This window comes from Triticum urartu, chromosome 2A (genome assembly GCF_056163025.1).
Source record: "Triticum urartu cultivar PI428250 chromosome 2A, HENAU_Tu73, whole genome shotgun sequence".
Classification (NCBI taxonomy): Eukaryota; Viridiplantae; Streptophyta; class Magnoliopsida; order Poales; family Poaceae; genus Triticum; species Triticum urartu.
This window is the reverse complement of record NC_141874.1, coordinates 81,002,270-81,026,503: the sequence shown is the minus strand read 5'-3', so window position 1 is coordinate 81,026,503 and position 24,234 is coordinate 81,002,270. Positions and strand designations below refer to the sequence as shown.

The following is a 24,234-nucleotide window of genomic DNA, read 5'->3' as shown; positions in this document are numbered from 1 at the left end:
TAAATATCCAATCTGCATCTAGTCCGTTTACGCCCTAACTAACTAGGCCAAAGGCCCATTGACACCTAATCCGTTTACGCCCTAACTAACGAGGCCAAAGGCACATTGGAACAAAACGTGATTTAAGCGGACACCACCCCATTTGCGGAGAAGGCACGTAACAATCACCTCTATCCCCAAAATTTCGAGTTTTCGTTTCAAAAGCGGCAAGAACTCAACACCATTTCGGTGGATCTCTCCGTAAGTTCGATCCCTTCCTCGCTCCCTCCGATCCCCTTCCCCATAAGCACATCCCTCCATGGATTTCCCTGCATAATCTTCATAGCGGGCGTCCCTGGACCTGCACGCACGCCCTCTACCGGCTCGATGAAATGCGCCGGACGACCACCCAGCGCCGGGGGCCGCGCCGCCGCACCGACCAGGCGTCAGGCTCCGGCAGTGGAGGGGTCGACCGCCTCAGCGCCCTCCCGGACGTGATCTTGCACCACATCATGTCGTTCCTCAAGGCGTGGGAGGTGGTGCCCACCTGCGTGCTCGCGCGCCGGTGGCGTCACCTCTGGGAGTCCGCGCCCTGCGTCGACCTCCACCTGCGCTACATGAGCCGCGACGGCGACCCGCCCCAGGAGTTCCGTGACTTCGTGCACCGCCTCTTCCTCCTCCGCTACATGTCGGCGCCCGTGGACACGCTCCGCCTGCAGCCCAGCGACGAGGACGCTGGCTTCAACAAGGAAGATGCCAGCATATGGATCAGGACTGCTCTCAAGCGCAAGGCGCGTGTTATTCATCTCACTGGGCATCACAAGAGAGCCGCGTCGTTGGACAGCATGCCCTTCGTTTCGTGCCACCTCAAGATCTTGAAGTTGTCGTACGCCAGGCTCGATGACAGTGTCCTCCGACAGCTTTCTGCTAGTTGCAAATCCTTGGAAGAGCTGGATCTCAAGGGTTGCTTGGTCACAGGCCCTGGGATTGTGTCCGCCTCTTTGAAGACCTTAATCATGCTTAAGTGCAAGTTCAATTCGGGCTTCTCAATTGGACCTCCTAGCCTCTTCTCCATTGCAGCTCCCAACCTCCTACTTCTGCGCCTCATCATACCGTATGCCCAAGTTCCGTCATTTACCAACTTTGGGTCACTAGTCACAGCCACTATCTTACTTGATGACCATTTCTTGAGAAATGAATTTGAACACATCAACAATAAGGATGACTGCGATGAAACTACTGATGACGATGGCAATGATGATAAGAGGGAGAACTATACGATTCATGATGCCTCATCCTTGAGTGATGATGATGATTTTGGATACATCGGTGATTTGACGAGTTTGGATATGGATATGGTTTTCCCGAGGAAAGATATGGGCACAGTCGTTACAAGAATAATTATAATTATGGCAACGATATTGATAGTGATGACAATACCTATGAATACAGTGAGATTGCAAATGATGCAAAGTATGGCTACAACGGTAAAGGAAAGCTTTCCAGTGAAGATGGTGACTATGGAAAAATCAGTGGTGGAAATTATAGTAACATTCTAGGTGGCCATCTGCTCGAGAGCCTTTCCACAACTACGAGTTTGGAGTTGTTAACTGATGTTGGAGAGGTATAACAATCACCATCTTTTACTAATTTCTCTTTTTCCTCTCTTATTTTCTATTTATATTTTCCTTGGCATGGTCATAGTAATAACGGGACATTTTTTCCTGCATGTTTCACAATGAAATGTCGGGTTCCCTCCAATAGAACAGATGTTGAATGAGCACATTTCCGACCTTCTGATCTGGTGTAGTACTAGTTTGTTTAATCATCAATTGTAGCTTCAAGGGAGTATTATTCATCAATTATGTTCTCATTGCAACTTTGCTATTTTTCTCTTTGTTGCAACAGTGTATCTTTTCAACAAATTAGCTATATATATTTAGTTTTTATAAGAGTGTCTAAGGCCAATGTTCCTCCAGTTACTAGAAAAGAAAGATGAATGATATGAAAGCAATCCGTTCTACTCTTCTAGCAATACATCACTATATGATAGATGTTGTTTTCCCTTCTTTTTTGAGATGGGTATCTTTTTTCTGTTGAATAAACCATCCATATGCATTTTTTACTGTGAGAAGTTGATTCGAGTTACTACCGTTCTTTGCTGAATACTCTTTTGTCTGCATTATGAAGGTGGTTCTGACTAGGGAATTGAGAAGGTGTCCAACTTTTAGCAACCTGAAGACCCTGTCCCTTGGCGAATGGTGTATGGCCGCTGATTTCGATGCATTAATTTTCTTGCTACAACATCCACCTAATATAAAGACGCTTTTTCTCCAACTCAAATTGGTATGTGTGATCACTGAAGGAAATATGCCCTAGAGGCAATAATAAAGTTATTATTTATTTCCTTATATCATGATAAATGTTTATTATTCATGCTAGAATTGTATTAACAGGAAACATAATACATGTGTGAATACATAGACAAACAGTATGTCACTAGTATGCCTCTACTTGACTAGCTCATTGATCAGAGATGGTTAAGTTTTCTAACCATAGACAAAGTGTTATCATTTGATTAATGAGATCACATCATTAGAAGAATGATGTGATTGACTTCACCCATTCCGTTAGCTTAGCACACGATCGTTTAGTATTCTGCTATTGCTTTCTTCATGACTTATACATGTTCCTATGACTATGAGATTATGCAACTCCCGTTTATCGGAGGAACACTTTGTGTTCTACCAAACGTCACAACATAACTGGGTGATTATAAAGGTGCTCTACAGGTGTCTCCGAAGGTACTTGTTGGGTTGGCGTATTTCGAGATTAGGATTTATCACTCCGATTGTCGCAGACGTATCTCTGGGCCCTCTCGGTAATGCACATCACTTAAGCCTTGCAAGCATTGCAACTAATGAGTTAGTTGCGGGATGATGTATTACAGAATGAGTAAAGAGACTTGCCGGTAACGAGATTGAACTAGGTATTGAGATACCGACGATCGAATCTCGGGCAAGTAACATACCGATGACAAAGGGAACAATGTATGTTGTTATGCAGTTTGACCGGTAAAGATCTTCGTAGAATATGTGGGAGCCAATATGAACATCCAGGTTCCGCTATTGGTTATTGACCGGAGACATGTCTCGGTCATGTCTACATAGTTCTCGAACACGTAGGGTCCGCACGCTTAACGTTGCGATGACGATTATATTATGAGTTTATATGTTTTGATGTACCGAAGGTTGTTCGGAATCGTCCCGGATGTGATATCGGACATGACGAGGAGTCTCGAAATGGTCGAGACATGAAGATTGATATATTGGAAGCCTATGTTTGGATATCGGAAGTGTTCTATTTGAAATCGGGATTTTACCGGAGTACCGGGAGGTTACCGGAACCCCTAGGGGGCTTAATGGGCCTACATGGGCCTTAGTGGAAATAGAGGGCAGCAAGGGGAGTGTGGGACGCACCCCCCAAGGCCCAAACCGAATTGGTTTAGGGCAAGGGGGGCCGGCCCCCTCTTTCCTTCTCCCCCTCTCTCTTTCCTTCCCCCTCTCCTACTCCTACTAGGAATAGGAGGAGTCCTACTCCTAGTGGGAGTAGGACTCCCCCTTGGCGTGCCTCCCCCTGGCCGGCCGTCTCCTCCCCTTGCTCCTTTATATACGGGGGCAAGGGGGCACCCCATAGACACAACAATTGATCGTTTGATCTTTTAGCCGTGTGCGGTGCCCCCCTCCACCATAGTCCACCTCGATAATACTGTAGCGGTGCTTAGGCGAAGCCCTGCGTTGGTAGAACATCATCATCGTCACCACGCCATCGTGCTGACGAAACTGTCCCTCAACACTCGGCTGGATTGGTGTTCGAGGGACATCATCGGGTTGAACGTGTGCTGAACTCAGAGGTGCCGTACGTTCGGTACTTGATCGGTCGGATCGTGAAGACGTACGACTACATCAACCGCGTTGTGCTAACGCTTCCGCTTTCGGTCTACGAGGGTACGTGGAAAACACTCTCCCCTCTCATTCTATGCATCACCATGATCTTGTGCGTGTGTAGGAATTTTTTTGAAATTACTACGTTCCCCATCAGTGGCATCCGAGCCAGGTTTTATGCGTAGATGTCATATGCACGAGTAGAACACAAGTGAGTTGTGGGCGATATAAGTCATACTGCTTACCAGCATGTCATACTTTGGTTCGGCGGTATTGTTGGATGAAGCGGCCCGACTGACATTACGCGTACGCTTACGCGAGACTGGTTCTACCGACGTGCTTTGCACACAGGTGGCTTGCGGGTGTCAGTTTCTCCAATTTTAGTTGAACCGAGTGTGGCTACGCCCGGTCCTTGAGAAGGTTAAAACATCACCAACTTGACAAACTATCGTTGTGGTTTTGATGCGTAGGTAAGAACGGTTCTTTCTAAGCCCGTAGCAGCCACGTAAAATTTGCAACAACAAAGTAGAGGACGTCTAACTTGTTTTTGCAGGGCATGTTGTGATGTGATATGGTCAAGACATGATGCTAAATTTTATTGTATGAGATGATCATGTTTTGTAACCGAGTTATCGGCAACTGGCAGGAGCCATATGGTTGTCGCTTTATTGTATGCGATGCAACCGCCCTGTAATGCTTTACTTTATCACTAAGCGGTAGCGATAGTCGTAGAAGCATAAGATTGGCGAGACGACAACGATACTACGATGAAGATCAAGGTGTCACGCCGGTGACGATGGTGATCATGACGGTGCTTCGGAGATGGAGATCACAAGCACAAGATGATGATGGCCATATCATATCACTTATATTGATTGCATGTGATGTTTATCTTTTATGCATCTTATCTTGCTTTGATTGACGGTAGCATTATAAGATGATCACTCACTAAATTATCAAAGTATAAAGTGTTCTCCCTGAGTAAGCACCGTTGCGAAAGTTCTTCGTGCTGAGACACCACATGATGATTGGGTGCGATAGGCTCTACGTTCAAATACAACGGGTGCAAAACAGTTGCACACGCGGAATACTCAGGTTAAACTTGACGAGCCTAGCATATAACAGATATGGCCTCGGAACACGGAGACCGAAAGGTTGAGCGTGAATCATATAGTAGATATGATCAACATAGTGATGTTCACCATTGAAACTACTCCATCTCACGTGATGATCGGACATGGTTTACTTGATTTGGATCACGTGATCACTTAGAGGATTAGAGGGATGTCTATCTAAGTGAGAGTTCTTAAGTAATATGATTAATTGAACTTAAATTTATCATGAACTTAGTACCTGATAGTATCTTCCTTGTCTATGTTGATTGTAGATAGATGGCCCGTGCTGTTGTTCCGTTGAATTTTAATGCGTTCCTTGAGAAAGCAAAGTTGAAAGCTGATGGTAGCAATTACACAGACTGGGTCCGTAACTTGAGGATTATCCTAATTGTTGCACAGAAAAATTATGTCCTTGAAGCACCGCTAGGTGTACCACCTGCACCAGCAACTGCAGACATTGTGAATGCCTGGCAGTCACGTGTTGATGACTACTCGATAGTTCAGTGTGCCATGCTTTACGACTTAGAACCAGGACTTCAACGACGTTTTGAACGTCATGGAGCACATGAGATGTTCCAGGAGTTGAAGTTAATATTTCTAAAGAATGCCCGGATTGAGATATATGAAGTCTCCAATAAGTTCTATAACTGCAAGATGGAGGAGAAAAGTTCTGTCAGTGAGCACATACTCAAGATGTCTGGGTACTACAATCACTTGATTCAACTGGGAGTTAATCTTCCGGATGATAGCGTCATTGACAGAATTCTCCAATCACTGCCACCAAGCTACAAGAGCTTTGTGATGAACTATAATATGCAAGGGATGGATAAGACAATTCCCGAGCTCTTCGCAATGCTAAAGGCAGCGGAGGTGGAAATCAAGAAGGAGCATCAAGTGTTGATGGTCAATAAGACCACCAGTTTCAAGAAAAAAGTGCAAAGGGAAGAAGAAGGGGAACTTCAAGAAGAACAACAAGCAAGTTGCTGGTCAGCAGAAGAAACCCAAGTCTGGACCTAAGCCTCAGACTGAGTGCTTCTACTGCAAGCAGACTGGTCACTGGAAGTGGAACTGCCCCAAGTATTTGGCGGATAAGAAGGATGGCAAGGTGAACAAAGGTATATGTGATATACATGTTATTGAAGTGTACCTTACTAATGCTCGCAGTAGCACCTGGGTATTTGATACTGGTTCTGTTGCCAATATTTGCAAGTCAAAACAGGGCCTACGGATTAAGCGAAGATTGGCTAAGGACGAGGTGACGATGCGCGTGGGAAATGGTTCCAAAGTCGATGTGATCGCGGTCGGCACGCTACCTCTACATCTACCTTCGAGATTAGTATTAGACCTAAATAATTGTTATTTGGTGCCAGCGTTGAGCATGAACATTATATCTGGATCTTGTTTGATGCGAGACGGTTATTCATTTAAATCAGAGAATAATGGTTGTTCTATTTATATGAGTAATATCTTTTATGGTCATGCACCCCTGAAGAGTGGTCTATTTTTGCTAAATCTCGATAGTGGTGATACACATATTCATAATATTGAAGCCAAAAGATGCAGAGTTGATAATGATAGTGCAACTTATTTGTGGCACTGCCGTTTAGGTCATATCGGTGTAAAGCGCATGAAGAAACTCCATACTGATGGACTTTTGGAACCACTTGATTATGAATCACTTGGTACTTGCGAACCATGTCTCATGGGCAAGATGACTAAAACGCTGTTCTCCGGAACTATGGAGAGAGCAACAGATTTGTTGGAGATCATACATACAGATGTATGTGGTCCGATGAATGTTGAGGCTCGTGGCGGATATCGTTCTTTTCTCACCTTCACAGATGATTTAAGCAGATATGGGTATATATACTTAATGAAACATAAGTCTGAAACATTTGAAAAGTTCAAAGAATTTCAGAGTGAAGTTGAAAATCATTGTAACAAGAAAATAAAGTTTCTACGATCTGATCGTGGAGGAGAATATTTTTTTGGTCTTCATTTGAAACAATGCGGAATAGTTTCGCAACTCACGCCACCCGGAACACCATAGCGTAATGGTGTGTCCGAATGTCGTAATCGTACTTTACTAGATATGGTGCGATCTATGATGTCTCTTACTGATTTACCGCTATTGTTTTGGGGTTATGCTTTAGAGACGGCCACATTCACGTTAAATAGGGCACCATCGAAATCCGTTGAGACGACGCCTTATGAACTGTGGTTTGGTAAGAAACCAAAGTTGTCGTTTCTAAAAGTTTGGGGTTGTGATGCTTATGTGAAAAAGCTTCAACCTGATAAGCTCGTACCCAAATCGGAGAAATGTGTCTTCATAGGATTCCTAAAGGAGACAGTTGGGTACACCTTCTATCACAGATCCGAAGGCAAGACTTTTGTTCCTAAATTTGGAGTTTTTCTAGAGGAGTTTCTCTCGAAAGAAGTGAGTGGGAGGAAAGTAGAACTTGATGAGGTAACTGTACCTGCTCCCTTATTGGAAAGTAGTTTATCACAGAAACCGGTTTCTGCGACACCTACACCAATTAGTGAGGAAGTTAATGATGATGATCATGAAACTTTAGATCAAGTTGTTACTAAACCTCGTAGGTCAACCAGAGTAAGATCCGCACCAAAGTGGTACGGTAATCCTGTTCTGCAAGTTATGTTACTAGACCATGACAAACCTATGAACTATGAAGAAGCGATGGTGAGCCCAGATTCCGCAAAATGGCTTGAGGCCATGAAATCTGAGATGGGATCCATGTATGAGAACAAAGTGTGGACTTTGGTTGACTTGCCCGATGATCGGCAAGCAATTGAGAATAAATGGATCTTCAAGAAGAAGACTGACGTTGACGGTAATGTTACTGTTTATAAAGCTCGACTTGTTGCAAAAGGTTTTCGACAAGTTCAAGGGATTGACTACGATGAGACCTTCTCACCCGTAGTGATGCTTAAGTCTGTCTGAATCATGTTAGCAATTGCCACATTTTATGATTATGAAATTTGGCAAATGGATGTCAAAACTGCATTCCGGAATGGATTTCTGGAAGAAGAGTTGTATATGATGCAACCATAAGGTTTTGTCGATCCAAAGGGAGCTAACAAAGTGTGCAAGCTCCAGCAATCCATTTATGGACTGGTGCAAGCCTCTTGGAGTTGGAATAAACGCTTTGATAGTGTGATCAAAGCACTTGGTTTTATACAGACTTTTGGAGAAGCCTGTATTTACAAGAAAGTGAGTGGGAGCTCTGTAGCATTTCTAATATTATATGTGGATGACATATTGTTGATTGGAAATGATATAGAATTTCTGGATAGCATAAAGGGATACTTGAATAAGAGTTTTTCAATGAAAGACCTCGGTGAAGCTGCTTATATATTGGGCATCATGATCTATAGAGATAGATCAAGATGCTTAATTGGACTTTCACAAAGCACATACCTTGACAAAGTTTTGAAGAAGTTCAAAATGGATCAAGCAAAGAAAGGGTTCTTGCCTGTGTTACAAGGTGTGAAGTTGAGTAAGACTCGATGCCCGACCACTACAGAAGATAGAGAGAAAATGAAAGATGTTCCCTATGCTTCAGCCATATGCTCTATCATGTATGCAATGCTGTGTATCAGACCTGATGTGTGCCTTGCTATAAGTCTAACAGGGAGGTACCAAAGTAATCCAGGAGCGGATCATTGGACAACGGTCAAGAACATCCTGAAATACCTGAAAAGGACTAAGGATATGTTTCTCGTTTATGGAGGTGACAAAGAGCTCGACGTAAACGGTTACATTGATGCAAGCTTTGACACTGATCCAGATGATTCTAAATCGCAAACCGGATACGTGTTTACATTGAACGGTGGAACTGTCAGTTGGTGGAGTTCTAAACAAAGCGTTGTGGCAGGATCTACGTGTGAAGCGGAGTACATAGCTGCTTCGGAAGCAGCAAATGAAGGAGTCTGGATGAAGGAGTTCATATCCGATCTAGGTGTTATACCTAGTGTATCGGGTCCAATGAAAATCTTTTGTGACAATACTGGTGCAATTGCCTTGGCGAAGGAATCCAGATTTCACAAGAGAACCAAGCACATCAAGAGACGCTCCAATACCATCCGGGATTTAGTCTAGGTGGGAGACATAGAAATTTGCAAGATACATACGGATCTGAATGTTGCAGACCCGTTGACTAAGCCTCTTCCACGAGCAAAAGATGATCAACACCAAGGCTCCATGGGTGTTAGAATCATTATTGTGTAATCTAGATTATTGACTCTAGTGCAAGTGAGAGACTGAACGAAATATGCCCTAGAGGCAATAATAAAGTTATTATTTATTTCCTTATATCACGATAAATGTTTATTATTCATGCTAGAATTGTATTAACAGGAAACATAATACATGTGTGAATACATAGACAAACAGTATGTCACTAGTATGCCTCTACTTGACTAGCTCATTGATCAGAGATGGTTAAGTTTTCTAACCATAGACAAAGTGTTATCATTCGATTAATGAGATCACATCATTAGGAGAATGATGTGATTGACTTGACCCATTCCGTTAGCTTAGCACACGATCGTTTAGTATTCTGCTATTGCTTTCTTCATGACTTATACATGTTCCTATGACTATGAGATTATGCAACTCCTGTTTACCGGAGGAACACTTTGTGTGCTACCAAACGTTACAACGTAACTGGGTGATTATAAAGGTGCTCTACAGGTGTCTCCGAAGGTACTTGTTGGGTTGGCGTATTTCGAGATTAGGATTTATCACTTCGATTGTCGCAGAGGTATCTCTGGGCCCTCTCGGTAATGCACATCCCTTAAGCCTTGCAAGCACTGCAACTAATGAGTTAGTTGTGGGATGATGTATTACAGAACGAGTAAAGAGAATTGTCGGTAACGAGATTGAACTAGGTATTGAGATACCGACGATCGAATCTCGGGCAAGTAACATACCGATGACAAAGGGAACAACGTATGTTGTTATGCGGTTTGACCGATAAAGATCTTCGTAGAATATGTGGGAGCCAATATGAACATCCAGGTTCCGCTATTGGTTATTGACCGAAGACGTGTCTCGGTCATGTCTACATAGTTCTCGAACCCGTAGGGTCCGAACGCTTAACGTTTCGATGACGGTTATATTATGAGTTTATATGTTTTGATGTACTAAAGGTTGTTCAGAGTCCCGGATGTGATCCCGGACATGATGAGGAGTCGCGAAATGGTCGAGACATGAAGATTGATATATTGGAAGCCTATGTTTGGATATCGGAAGTGTTCCGGGTGAAATCGGGATTTTACCGGAGTGTCGGGAGGTTACTGGAACCCCCGGGGGCTTAATGGGCCTACATGGGCCTTAGTGGAAATAGAGGGCAGCAAGGGGAGTGTGCCCCCCCCCCCCCCGCAAGGCCCAAACCGAATTGGTTTAGGGCAAGGGGGGGCCGGCCCCCTCTTTCCTTCTCCCACTAGTAGAAAACAGGGCTTTGGTCACGGGGCAATATTCACATTAGTCCCGGTTCAGTCACGAACCGGGACTAATGTGAGCATTGGTCCCGGTTCGTGTGGCTAAGGCATTAGTCCCGCTTCACCTGAGCCCTTTAGTCCCGGTTTGAGACATGAGCCGAGACTAAAGGGTGCGATGCCCTTTAGTGAGACTAAAGATTAGACCTTTAGTCCCGGTTTGAGACACAAACCGGGACTAAAGGGTGCAGTGACCTTTACTCCCGGTTTGTGTCTCAAACCGGGACTAAAGGTCCCATTTTCAAACTCCCCCCCCCCCCAGTGGATCGCCTTTTTTGTTTTGAAAAAATTAAAAGAAAATGATAAAGACTTCAAAAAATAAAATCCTTCGAGAGGTAGTTATATTACTACATCTACTAGTTAGGAAAATTTAAAAACTTAAATTTGGACATGTTTTGCAAAAAGTGTATGGAAATGTAAAACGGCTATAACTTTTGCATACGATGTCGGAAAAAATGTATAATATATCAAAATATTCAGAACGAAAATCCGCTTATGATTTTGACGGCCTATGGCCTGTTTGCAAATTTTTTGAATCCTCAAATTCTAAAAGGAAAAAAAGTTATGCTCAAATTTCAGTTTTTTTTGAATTTTTGTTAAATCTGGTCAAACTATGGTCAAACTACTTATTCAAGAAGTATTAGTGTTACTAAATAATTATTCAAGAATATTAGTGTTACTAAATAATTATTTCAGTTTTTCTGAATTTTGGTCAAACTGTGGTCAAACAATGGTCAAACTACTTATTCAAGAAATATTAGTGTTACTAAATAATTATTTCAGTTTTTTTGAATTTTGCTCAAATATGGTCAAACTATGGTCAAACTGTGGTCAAACTAGGGTCAAACTGTGGTCAAACTACTTATTCAAGAAATATTAGTGTTACTAAATAATTATTGTTTTTTAGAACAATAGTTTCAAACTCAAACAGTGAAATGTGTGACTTCATGCTCAAACTAAATTCCTGAGGGTTAATAGGATTGACATCTTACTATTGTTAGGAAACAATAAGTGCAGACTTGGAAACAAGGGAGAATAGAACCTAAAAGTTAAGCGTGCTCAGGCTGGAGTAGTGAGAGGATGGGTGACCGTTCGGGAAGTTAGATGATTTGGAATGATGAGGGGTGATTAGAAATTAAAGGTTAAATTGAGAAGTGATGAGGGGTGATTAGAGATTAGAGGTTAAAATAATTCATAAATTTGAAAATAAAATAAAATTCAATTTTTTTTCAAAAAAATCATAAAATTTCCTTTAGTACCGGTTGGTGTTACCAACCGGGACTAAAGGTGGACCTCCAGGCAGCGGCCACGTGGAGGGCCTTTAGTCCCGGTTCGTATAAGAACCGGGACTAAAGGGGGAGGCTTTAGTACCGACCCTTTAGTCCCGATTCCAGAACCGGGACTAAAGGCCCTTATGAACCGGGACTAAAGGCCCTTTTTCTACTAGTGTCCCCCTCTCTCTTTCCTTCCCCCTCTCCTACTCCTACTAGGAATAGGAGGAGTCCTACTCCTAGTGGGAGTAGGACTCCCCCTTGGCGCGCCTCTCCCTGGCCGGCCGCCTCCTCCCCTTGCTCCTTTATATACGGGGCAAGGGGGCACCCCATAGACACAACAATTGATCGTTTGATCTTTTAGCCGTGCGCGGTGCCCCTCTCCACCATAGTCCACCTCGATAATACTGTAGCGGTGCTTAGGCGAAGCCCTGCATCGGTAGAACATCATCATCGTCACCACGTCGTCGTGCTGACGAAACTCTCCCTCAACACTCGGCTGGATCGGAGTTCGAGGGACGTCATCGGGCTGAACGTGTGTTGAACTCGGAGGTGTCGTACGTTCGGTACTTGATCGGTCGGATCGTGAAGACGTACGACTACATCAACCACGTTGTGCTAACTCTTCCGCTTTCGGTCTACGAGGGTACGTGGACAACACTCTTCCCTCTCGTTGCTATGCATCACCATGATCTTGCGTGTGCGTAGGAAATTTTTTGAAATTACTACGTTCCCCAACAATTACATATTTGGTGTATGCTACTTGATCCTTGACTTCATTGTTATTAGTTTTTTAGTATCTGATCGCACACTTAATGACAATTTGGTTAATGTGCTAAAGAACTTCAGCACAAGGATGGCATTGGAAACATGTATCAAACTACAGGGAAGATCATTTACTTGCAAAGAACTTAGAATGGTGAAGATCAAATGTTCAAAGGACGATGGGAGAGTCCACACGTTGGCACATATGTTCAGGGCAAATGGTATATCACTAGAGAATATTTATGTGCGTCGGAGCGGGAATGCTTGTGAGTCATACCTATACCATTTCGTATTTACTTGCAATATCATCATTTCCTTACTGGTTTATATGTTCATATGCTATTTACTGAGATGTAAAGAGCACATTGCCTTGTTCCTGAAAAGCTAAATAGGTATAAATGGGCATATAATCTGCTTAGTGTATTCATCGATATTCTGTTACATGAGAAGTGTATTCTGTAAAATTAAAAGATGTCCTTTCGTACATGGTCCTAATCCACAGTCATCTACTTTTTGGTATTTCTAACAGATCTCCGTGGCCAGAAGTTTATGAGGGACCTCGCCAAGCAAGAACTGGATGAATGTGGGGACGAGTGGATGTAAACGTCTAGAAGTTTACGAGGGGTCTTCTAGATATTAAATCCTGCCGGCCATCGACCATCCATTATGTAGTTAGCAAGGTGCAGTAAGAACCCTTGATTTCCATGTAGTACTGATGATGCTTTCAAAGCTTCACCGGATCTTTTGACGTCCTTTTTAGTAGCATGGGCTACAAATCGCTGGGATGTTCTTCCTATACTATAAACTAATTCATCTGTATGGTCTGTAGTAAACTTTGCTTTTTTACCAGAACAGAAAATAAATTATGGATGCGCCGTGCCTGAATTGTGGTGCAGCTGAGATACGCTTTGTTATTTCACTCCGACAGTATGACTGTAGGGTTCATTTGTCAGGGTTTTTTTATCTTCGGAAGTTTAGTATAGTTGTATATTGAAATCAATGCAAAATTGAAAATTTGAAATGTGTTTCACATGCAGTGAAAAGGAAATACACTTCATATACGACAGGTTGAATACTGAAGTAAACTTCATGCTCTGAATCATGTGTGCCTACAACTACGAGCGGTGAGGTATTTTCTCTCAGAATAATAGATATTAACACCTGAAAAAATACACCGCATTTTTGTTGTTGAAAAAGGGCACTGGTAATAAGATGGTGAATTTCACTTTTTACCGACTGTTTGTGTATGATAGTATTTGCCCCATTTAAATTTTCGGCTACATTGTACCCCAAAATTGCTGTGATGTGTCGTGTTTAACCCAATTTAACACTTTGCCCTGATTTTAACCAGTTGGGTCCCCTTATCAAGATGATGTGTGTGATGACCAGTATTCCAACTAGGAGTCTAGGAAGCGTAAACAAGATGGCACTATCCTCTACCCACCTAATCGGACTCACGCCCCCGTCCACCTAATTGGCAAAACCTTGCCCCATGGCAAATCTTGATTTGGTTGTCGCCTGACGGCTCCTCTTTGCCGCCCTTTATTCCCTCCGCCCCACCACTTGTGGTCTCGCAGAATGGGCCTGGCTTGACCAAACCACAAAATATGGTGCAGAGCTGGGGTGGTTTTTTATGGGTTGTGCTGGCGAGATATAAGAGCAACTCTACCAGAGTCGTCATACCGTGCATTTGAAAACTGGCATGAGCGCGGCGCCCATTTCGGCCTAGGCTGCCACCGACATTCATTCAAAATACTCGAGGGCGGTGGGTAGGCGGGCACGGACAACGACTGATTCTATCTTACGGTGCGCGTCATCCTCGATCCACTTGAAGTAGTCCCACATCCTCCCCCAGAACCCTCTCTCGGTGTGGACCTCTTAGGTCTTGCTGGGGAGGACGTGACCGCATCGACATGGTCGATGAGATTGAGTGTGGTGGCAGGGATGGAGAGGGCAGGGTGGCGGCCGGTGAAGGGGGCGGTGAGGTGAGTGTGTTGGCGACGGGGATGGGGGAGAGTGGTTAAATGTGGTGCTGATGGCGAAGGTAATGGGTCCATATACCAGCGAATGGGCATGTTCGCGATGGAATTTGGGGCTGATTTGCTATGTACGGGAGGGGAACGTGACGAAGAGCATTAGTTGGCACTCTTCCAGGTGGATACGAAGTTGCAACATTGTCAGGGCGGAAGCGGCAATTGCATGGGCGACAACGACATTGATAGGGCTGCATGCAAGAGGAAGAGTCCGAGGCAAAACTTTCCTCCCGCTCGAGCAGATGGTGGATGATGCATGCTCCAAACCAATGCCCCCACATTATTTGAAGGGTTGAATTGGAGCACCCTTCACAAATTATGCATGCCGAATGCCGGATGACTAGTGCTAAAATGACATTCTCAGTCAAAAGTCGCCATATTGGTCAGTCGACTGCTATAGAATCTGGCCTTTAGTTGCAAAAATAGAAAACTGGAAGCTGGACCACTGGATTGAGGATGGATGGCACAGATTCAATGGGACGGATGTGTACACAGAAATGCACGCTTCTGTGCAAAAAGGACCCTCGTTTCTAACGAATTTGCTCCCGCAATAGCCCTAGCATTGATTGGGAAAGAGGCAGCGACACGGAAAAGGCAAGTGTTGACCTAAGACGTGAAATGACGAAAATGCCCTCGGCGGGGCCTAGAAACAATGGGCGGTGGCACGCTGGAGGGCACACTACTCACTGCGGCAGTGTTTTCGGTTTGATCCGACGGCCAAGGTCTTCCAGGAGCGAGATCGAATGGTCGAAAACGCATCAAGAAATTGATCTGATGGCTGAGAGTGCCTAAGCTCTAAGAGAGTGCGGGGGCGCTCACGGTTCTTATTTCAGGATTTGCTCCCGTGATAGTCCCATCTGACCATCTCCCCTGTTGCTTCACGGCGGCGCTCCAGATCTGGTGCCAAGCGCATCCCTTCCCTTCCCTTCCCCAGCTACTCCGACTCAAGGCCACCACCAGACATCGCGCCCCAAATCTCCGAGCGGCAACCGGTCGTCGTCGTGACGGTGAGCTCCACGGCGGGGCCGGGCCCCGCCGGCATAGGTGCCTTCGAGGCACCACGTGACGTTCATCGTGCCCTCCTCCGGCACATCTACGACGTGGATGAGCCCACGCCGTCCGCGCCCAAGCTGCAGGGTGGCCACCTCTCCCCTGCTTTCCTTTCGCCGCCGCTATGTACAATCATTTTATTACTATTTTAGGTAGTGGATTTGGAGAATTTGTGACATTCCACTCCGCAGTTTGTTTGTGCCGGTTTCCTTAACAAACGGCAATGTGCTCCATATCCTTTGATGATGGTTTTAAAAATCTTCAACTTTGTACTACAAGTCAGGCTCATGTGTACGTGAACCGATCAAGTGCTTCTGCTAGCTCTTGTGTACGTGAGTGTCTCTTGGCGGAATTCAGTTTAGGCCATCTCAAGCAGTCTCTCTTGGTATGTTATGTTCCGTTCCATCATTCAAGGCTGACAAGGCTGAGCCGCGGTGTCGCTAAACCTGCATGCAGATCTTCCGCTCGACGAAATGCACCGGAGCACCACCCAGCGCCGCGGCGCCCGCCGGGCTGCCGCCAAGCCCGACCGCCTCAGCGCCCTCCCGGACGAGCTCCTGCATTACATCATGTCATTCTTGAAGGCGTGGGAGGTCATCCGCACCTGCGTGCTCGCGCGGCGGTGGCGCCATCTCTGGGCGTCCGTGCCCTGCGTCGATCTCCGCGTGCGCCCCTCCACTGGCCGCTACGGCGACCCGCCTGAGAAGTTCCGCGACTTCGTGCACCGGCTCTTCCTCCTCCGGGACGAATCGGCGCCCGTGGTCATGCTCCGCCTGCGGTCGAGTGACGAAGAAGCGGGCTTCACCGATGACGACGCCAGCGCGTGGACTTCACCGATGACAATACCTATGCATACAGTGAGATTGCAAATGATGCAGAGTATGGCTACAAAGGTAAAGGCCTGATTTCCAGTAAAGATAGTATCTATGGTGGATATAGAGAATGCAATGATGCAAAGATTTTAGGTGGCCGTCATATTCTTCAGTCTTTCAAGTGCTAGAACTTTGGAGTTGTTGACTGATGCTGGAGAGGTATAGCTGTCACCACCTTTTATTATTTTCTCTATCTCCGAGTATGAAAAATTTCTTGATATAGCTATAATTTTTTCTTTTTCATAACAACTTTTTTCTGATGTTTGCAAAAGAAATTTATGTTGCTCCCAACAGAATACACATGTACAATGACCACATTTCTTACATAAGTAGCAACACCTGGTTAGAAAGGCACTGTTGACTTGTAGAAGAGTTCAGATCAAGAAATTAGTACTAGCTCATTTCATCATCAAATGTAGTAGGTGAAATCAATGAGATATGAAAGTATGAAGCTTCAAGAGAGCATTATATATTATTTCAGATTATTGTTTCTTATTTTTTACATTCTTGAAGTAGTGTATCTTTTTAAATGATTATTGTTCAAATCGTTGTGTAATTAACTATTTTGAGTCTGTGTACCAGTATAATGGCAATGTCCCTTCACATTATAGAAAAGAATGAGGAATCTTATTTTACCAATAGGTACTAATCATGGTAACACATCACTATATGTCTTAATTTCTTTCTCGTGGTTGGTAAGTTTGTTTTCTTCTCTGCATATTTAATAAACCTCTTATATTCAATATATAAAATATAATATTGATTCAAATCTATGTTTAATTGCTGAACACTCATTTTATGTGCAATGTGTAGGTGGTTCTGAGTAGGGAACTGAATACATGTCCAATTTTTGGCAACCTGAAGACCCTGTCCCTTGGCGAATGGTGTATGGCTGCAGACTTTGATGCATTAATTTTCTTGCTGCAGCACTCACCTAATATACAGAAACTCTTTCTCCAACTTAAAATTGTATGTGTAATTATATATTTGGGGCTTATGCTTACCTGATTATCTTTTAGTTTTGAGTATTTTAGCGCATGCTTAACAACAACTTTTTTATCTGCAAAAGAACTTCAATGCCAAAAAGGCATCAGAAACAGGTATCAAACTACAGAGAAGATCATTTACTTGCAAAGATCTTCGAATGGTGAAGATCACATGCTCAAAGGATGATGGGAGAGTCCATAAGCTGGCAAATTTGTTTATGGAAAATGGTATGCCAGTCGAGAAAATTTATGTCCGCCACAGCGGGAGTGCTTGTGAGTCATACCTTCTCTTCAGATAGCATTTTGTATTTATTTTCATTATCTGTAGTTTTACTTGCTTGTATGTTCATGTGCTACATGCTTACGGATGTCCACTGCATACTGTCTTGGTCCGCTTTCCCTGAAAAGCCACATGCTTTTATGTGCATATATAATCTGTTTAATATCTTGTCAGCATTCTGTTAAATTGGAAGTATGTTTTTCTAACTTAAGTATTGTCCTTCTGTACATGATCCTAGACTACACACTTATACACTTATACACTCCCTGATATTTCTACCAGATCTCCGCAGCCAGAAGCATACGAAGGAGTTCTGGGGGGTGTAACATCCAACATCCTCATGAGCAACTGATCGTGCTCTCAAAGCTCCGCTGGGTTTCTTGATTGCCTCTTTTTGGTAACATGGATGACGTTGGTGATTATTGAATCGTTGGAATGTTGTTGCCAGTGGGATGAGCTGAGAAGTTCAACTAGTAGTAGGTCTAGCCTCTAGTACAACTTTGCTTTGTTCCTGGAACGGATATGAATGCTCGTCGTTTGAATGCTTCAGACTTGAGAGTGGTGCATCTGAGTCTGTCATGCGTTGTGCTATGCTCCAGTAAGCTTTACTACCGTACAAATCCTGATGTCGTGTAAAAGGAAATGAACCTTCATTCCGATTTCGGCGATGAAGGTTTACATTGATGTCTAACTATTCAGATTTCGGTGCTCTGCAATCATATACAATAGGTAGAATATTGAAGTAAGCTTCATGCTCTGCAATCATGTGTGCCCACAACTATGAGCAGAGAGGTATTTTCTCTCTGAATAACAAATACTGACACACCTGAAAAAATACACCACAATTTTTTGGTTGAAAAGGGATATAGTTAATAAGAGAGTTAATTTAACTTTTTACCCATTGTTTGTGTATTTGTGATAGTATTTGCCCCATTTAAATTTTCCGCCACATTGCACCTCAAAATTGTTTTGTTGTATCTAGTTTAACCTGTTGGGTCCACTTGTCAGGATAATGTGTGTGATGGCCAGTATTCCAACTCGGAAGCGTAAACCAGATGAGAGTATCCTCCCTACCCACCAAATCGGACTCGCGTCCTCGTGTGCCTAATTGGCAAAACCTGGCCCATGCAAATCTAGTTCTAGTTGTCGCTTGCCGCCCTTTGTTCATCTTTACCACATCGCTTGTGGTCGCATAGAGTGGATTTGGCTTGACCAAATCACCAAACAAGTGAGCTGGAGTGGTTTTATGGCTCGTGCTGGTAGATGGGGATGTAAGAGCAACTCTAGCAGAGTCGCCATATTGTGCATCACGCGCGGCGTTCATTTCTGCTAGGCTGTTGTTGACACCGAGTCAAAATACTCAAGGGCGGCGGGTAGGTGGGCACGACCGGCGACTGATTCAGCTTCATGGTGCGCGTCGTCCTCGATCCACTCAAAGTAGCCCCACACTCTCTCTCAGAACTCTCTCGGCACGGGCCTCTTAGTTCTTACTGGGGAGAGCACGACCGCACCAACATGGTCGATGAGGTTGAGTGTGGCGGCGGGGACTAATGAGGGTTGAGAGGGGGCGAGGTGTCGGCCGGTGAAGGGGGGCAGATAAGGTGAGTGTGTCAGCGATGAGGAGGGGGGGGGGGTGGTTGAATGTAGTGTTTCTCTGTAACGCTAATCCCATATGAAGTTGTCCTTAGGTCTAGCATCACTTGGTATGCACTGCCACAAATTTACAAACCGGAATACAAGTGGAGTTCACTTGTAAAATCCAATTTGGCTCCCAGAAGCACGTGATCTTGCGCGTGAAAATGATTTTTGAGATGTCGAAAAAATCTTAATTTTTTTTACGTAATCATAGTCACATCCAAATGCTGCCTGCAAAGTCTTAGGCAAAAAGTTAAACATTTTGGCCTGTGCAAAAAATAAATAAATTGAACACCAAATGTTACCTCAAAATGTCATTCAAATATGTTTTTTTCAGCGAGAAACCCTAGTGCTCCGTTTTGTATGAAAATTGCCAAACATGCTTACTAAACTAGCACAAACATCCGCAAAAAAATCAAGAATTTTTAAAAACATTTTACCACTTTTTTAAATTACCGCGCGGGAGCAAATGCTCCGGAGCCAAAACGCCTCCCTCTGCTCACTCTCAATAAGAAAAGACTTTGAGTGTACGCCATCCCACTCCGCAACTCACTCCGAAGCAGCCGCCACCGGAAAACCGAGAAAGCGGCACCAAACTCCGCCCATTTCGCCGAGTTTCTCTCGGTAAGTTCCCTTTCCTCCTCCCGATCTCGTCTCCATATGCATCTCCCCCGCAGAGATTTCAAAATCCTGACTGACAGGGCCTTCTGCTCGACGAAATGTGCCGGAGCACCACCCAGCGCCCGGGGCCGCGCCGCGGCGCCGGCCTCAAGCCCAGATCCCGCGGCCCAGCCGCCGTCAAGCCCGTCCGCCTCAGCACCCTCCCGGACGCGCTCCTGCACCACATCATGTCGTCCCTCAGGGCGTTGGAGGCGGTCCGCACCTGCGTGCTCGCGCGCCGGTGGCGCCACCTCTGGGCTTCCTCGCCCTGCGTCGACCTCCGCGTGCGCCACTCCTCCGGCCGCGACGCCGACCCGCCGGGGGAGTTCCGCCACTTCGTGCACCGCCTCTTCCTCCTCCGCGACGCGTCAGCGCCCGTGGGCACGCTCCGCCTGCGGTCCGGCGACGAGGACGCCGGCTCCGACGAGGACGACGCCAGTGCGTGGATCAGGGCTGCCATCAACCGCAACGCACGGGTCATCCATCTCGCTGGGCATCGCTCGGAGATTGCATCGTTGGAACGCGTGCAGTTCGTCTCGTGCCACCTCAAGGTGCTGAAGCTGTCGTATGCCAGGCTCGACGGCCGGATCCTCAAGCAGCTCTCTTCCAGCTGCACGTCTTTGGAGGAGCTGGATCTCAAGGATTGCCTAGTGACTGGTGCCGGGATTGTGTCTGCCTCTTTGAAGACTTTGATCATGCTCAAGTGCAAGATCAACTGCGCCTTCTCCATTGCTGCTCCGAACCTCCTACTTCTGCGCCTCACCACGCCTTACGTCCGACAACTTGGGGTCACTTGTCACCGGCACTATCATACTTGATGACTCTTTCTTGGGTGATGACTTTGAACACATCAGTGATGAAGATGGCTGTGATGGAACTACTGATGATGATGGGGATGATAGCGATGATAATGATTGGACAGATACCTCTAAGATTCATGATGATGACTCTTCCTTGGGTGATGATTTTGAATATGATCATTTTATAAGATTTGGATATGGAGATACTTTTACTGAAGAAAGTTACACGCAGGGTCGTTACAAGGATAATTTTGATTATGGTAGTGATATCGATAGCGATGACAATACCTATGAATACGGTGAGATTGCAAATGATGCAAAGCATGGCTACAAAGGTAAAGGCCAGATTTCCAGTAATGATGGTAACTATGGTGGAAACAGAGAATGCAATGGTAGGAAGATTTTAGGTGGACGCCATATTCTGGAGTCTCTTTCAAGTGCTAGGACTTTCGAGTTGTTGACTGATGCGGGATAGGTATATATAGCTGTCACCACCTTTTACTGGTCTCTCTATCTTTGAGTAAGAACATTTCCTTGATATAGCCATCATTGTTTTTTTAACAGCCTTTTCTGATGTTTGCCAAAGAAATTTATGTTGCTCCCAACAGAACACACATATGTCCAATGAGCACATTTCTTCTTACATAAGTAGCAACACCTTCTTAGAAAGGCGCAGTTGACTGGGAGAAGAGTTCAGATCAAGAAATTTGTACTAGCTCATTTCATCATCAAATAGTACTCTGTAGGTGAAATCAATAAGATATGGAAGTATGCAGCTTCAAGAGAGCATTATTTATTATTTCAGATTATTTTTTATATTCTTGTAGTATTGTATCTTTTTAAATGATTACAGTTTAAATCGTCGTGTAATTAACTATTTTGAGTCTGCATACCAGTATAATGGCAATGTCCCGTCACATTATAGAAAAAATGATGAATCATATTTTTACCAATAGGCGCTAATCATGGTAACACATTACTATATGTCTTAATTTCTTTTTCATGGTGAGTATGTTTGTTTTCTTCTCTGCATATTAAATAAACCTCTTGTATTCAGTATATAAAATATAAAATTGATTCAAATTACTATGTTTATTTGCTGAACACTCATTTTATGTGTGTAGGTGGTTCTGAGTAGGGAACTGGAAATGTGTCCAAGTTTTGGCAACCTGAAGACCCTGTCCCTTGGCGAATGGTGTATGGCTGCAGACTTTGAAACACTAATTTTCTTGCTGCAGCCCTCACCTAATATACAGAAGCTCTTTCTCCAACTTAAAATTGTATGTGTAATTACATATTTGGGGCTTATGCTTACTCGATTATTTTTTAGTTTTGAGTACCTGAACACATGTTTAACAACAACTTTCTTGATCTGCAAAAGAACTTCAATACCAGAAAGGTATCAGAAACAGGTATCAAACTACAGAGAAGATCATTTACTTGCAAAGACCTGGGAATGGTAAAGATCAACTGCTCAAAGGATGATGGGAGAATCCACAAGTTGGCAAATTTGTTCAGGGCAAATGGTAATACCCCTCGAGAAGATATACGTCCGCCGGAGTGGGAGTGCTTGTGAGTCATACCTTCTCTTCAGATAACATTTCGTATTTATTTGTGTTATCAGTATTATTACTTGCTTGTGTGTTTCTGTGCTATTGGCTGACGGATGTAAGCTGCATATTGTCTTGTTCCACCTTCCCTGAAAAGCTACATGTTTTTATGTGCATATAATCTGCTTGATGTCTTGTCACCATTCTGTTAAATTGAAAGTATATTTGTTAACTTAAATATGTTTCTTCTGTGCATGATCCTAAACTACACACTTATCATCTCCCTGATAATTCTACCAGATCTCCGTAGCCAGAAGTAGATGAAAGAATTCGCCAGGCGTGAACTGGAGTTTTGGGGGATGTAACATCCAGCAGCCTCATTTGCTTTCAGATAAGAAATCCTGTACCATGGTCTCCACGAAGCACTGATCGTGCTCTCAAAGCTGCGCCGTATTTCTTGATGCCCTCTTTTTTTTCAGTAACATGCATGGCTGATGTTTATGGCATCAATCATTGGAATGTTCTTCCCCATATGATGAGTCGAGACTTTAATTTTTTTTTTAAACCAGTAGTAGGTCTAGGCTCAACCGCTCAAGTACATTTTTGCTTTGTTCCAGTAACGGATATGAATGATCCTCGTTTGAGTGTTTTAGACTAGTGCCTCTCAGGAGTTTGCCATGCAACCATGTCGTTTCTACGATGACAAATATTGATCCTTATATAGGCGGCTTTAGTGCCGTGCAAATCCAGATATTATATACTAGTAGTAGAAGGAGCTGACCATTGTTTGACATAAAGACCATTGTCAAACTAGGTGCATATTTCCAACTCGTTCTTAGACGTACAGTAACAGGCAAGATGCGGCAGCATCAACTGAATGCAGTGCTGGTAATACCGGCAAGTAAAATCCACAAACACTTAGGGCTCACATTTGGTTGTTGAGTAGGAAAAAAACCGGGAAAATAAACCCTTAGGGGAGATTCTCCTGTGCACATGAGATCTCTTCCACCACGTGGGAGAAGTTCCCACTACCCTGGGTGCCCAAATGGCAACAAGGGGAGCTCCTTCCCACACTAATGCCTTTTGTATTTCAAGGCAAATTAAAATAAGGCATACTCCCTCTGTTCGCGAATAAGTGTACTTCTAGCTTTTGTCCAAGGTCAAAGTTTTAAAACTTTGACCAACTTTATAGGGAAAATTACTAGCATTTATGACACTAAATTAATTTCACTAGATTCATTTTAAAATGTACTTTCATAATATACCAATTTAATGCGATATATGTTATTTCTCTTTGTATATAGTTGGTCAAAGTTTCAAAACTTTGACTTAAGACAAAACCTAGAAGTACACTTATTCACGGACGGAAGGAGTATGTCTACGGGGAGCTCTTGGCTAGTTCATTGTGACTTATTATCATAATTATTTTGCTACTCTATCTATTATGTTGTCATCAATGCCAAAAGGGAGAGGTTAAAAGGGCATTTGTGCCCTTAATTGTTTTTTGTGCTAATGACAACATAACTTGCTGTTCTAACCATATGCTTGAGTCTATAAATAGTGCTGCCACATCAAGGAAGAATGCATCGATGGTTAGATATGCTCCTCAATTTGAAAAAGGTAAAAGAAGAATTTTGCTAGTGTCTTTACTTCTTAATATTTTAGTCCATAATAGGGCAACCACACTATCAAGAGGGGGTTCAGCATGAAGGTATTCTGTGAATCGACTACACGTACACCAAATATATGTACCTAAGTCATACAAAAATGTGCG

General features: G+C 43.9%; 3 pseudogenes across 1 annotated transcript; all 3 read left to right on the top strand.

The window, feature by feature from the left end:
• The first annotated feature begins 213 nt into the window (after nt 1-213).
• Nucleotides 214-13,197, top strand: LOC125541039 (uncharacterized; annotated as a pseudogene).
• Nucleotides 13,198-14,507: 1,310 nt separating this feature from the next.
• Nucleotides 14,508-18,442, top strand: LOC125535059 (uncharacterized; annotated as a pseudogene). Its single transcript, XR_015615377.1, has 6 exons — nt 14,508-14,579; nt 15,479-15,803; nt 16,134-16,708; nt 17,363-17,518; nt 17,619-17,808; nt 18,098-18,442. The product of XR_015615377.1 is annotated as an uncharacterized LOC125535059 (transcript).
• Nucleotides 18,443-20,169: 1,727 nt separating this feature from the next.
• LOC147983931 (uncharacterized) lies at nt 20,170-22,825 on the top strand (annotated as a pseudogene).
• The last annotated feature ends 1,409 nt before the right edge of the window (nt 22,826-24,234 follow it).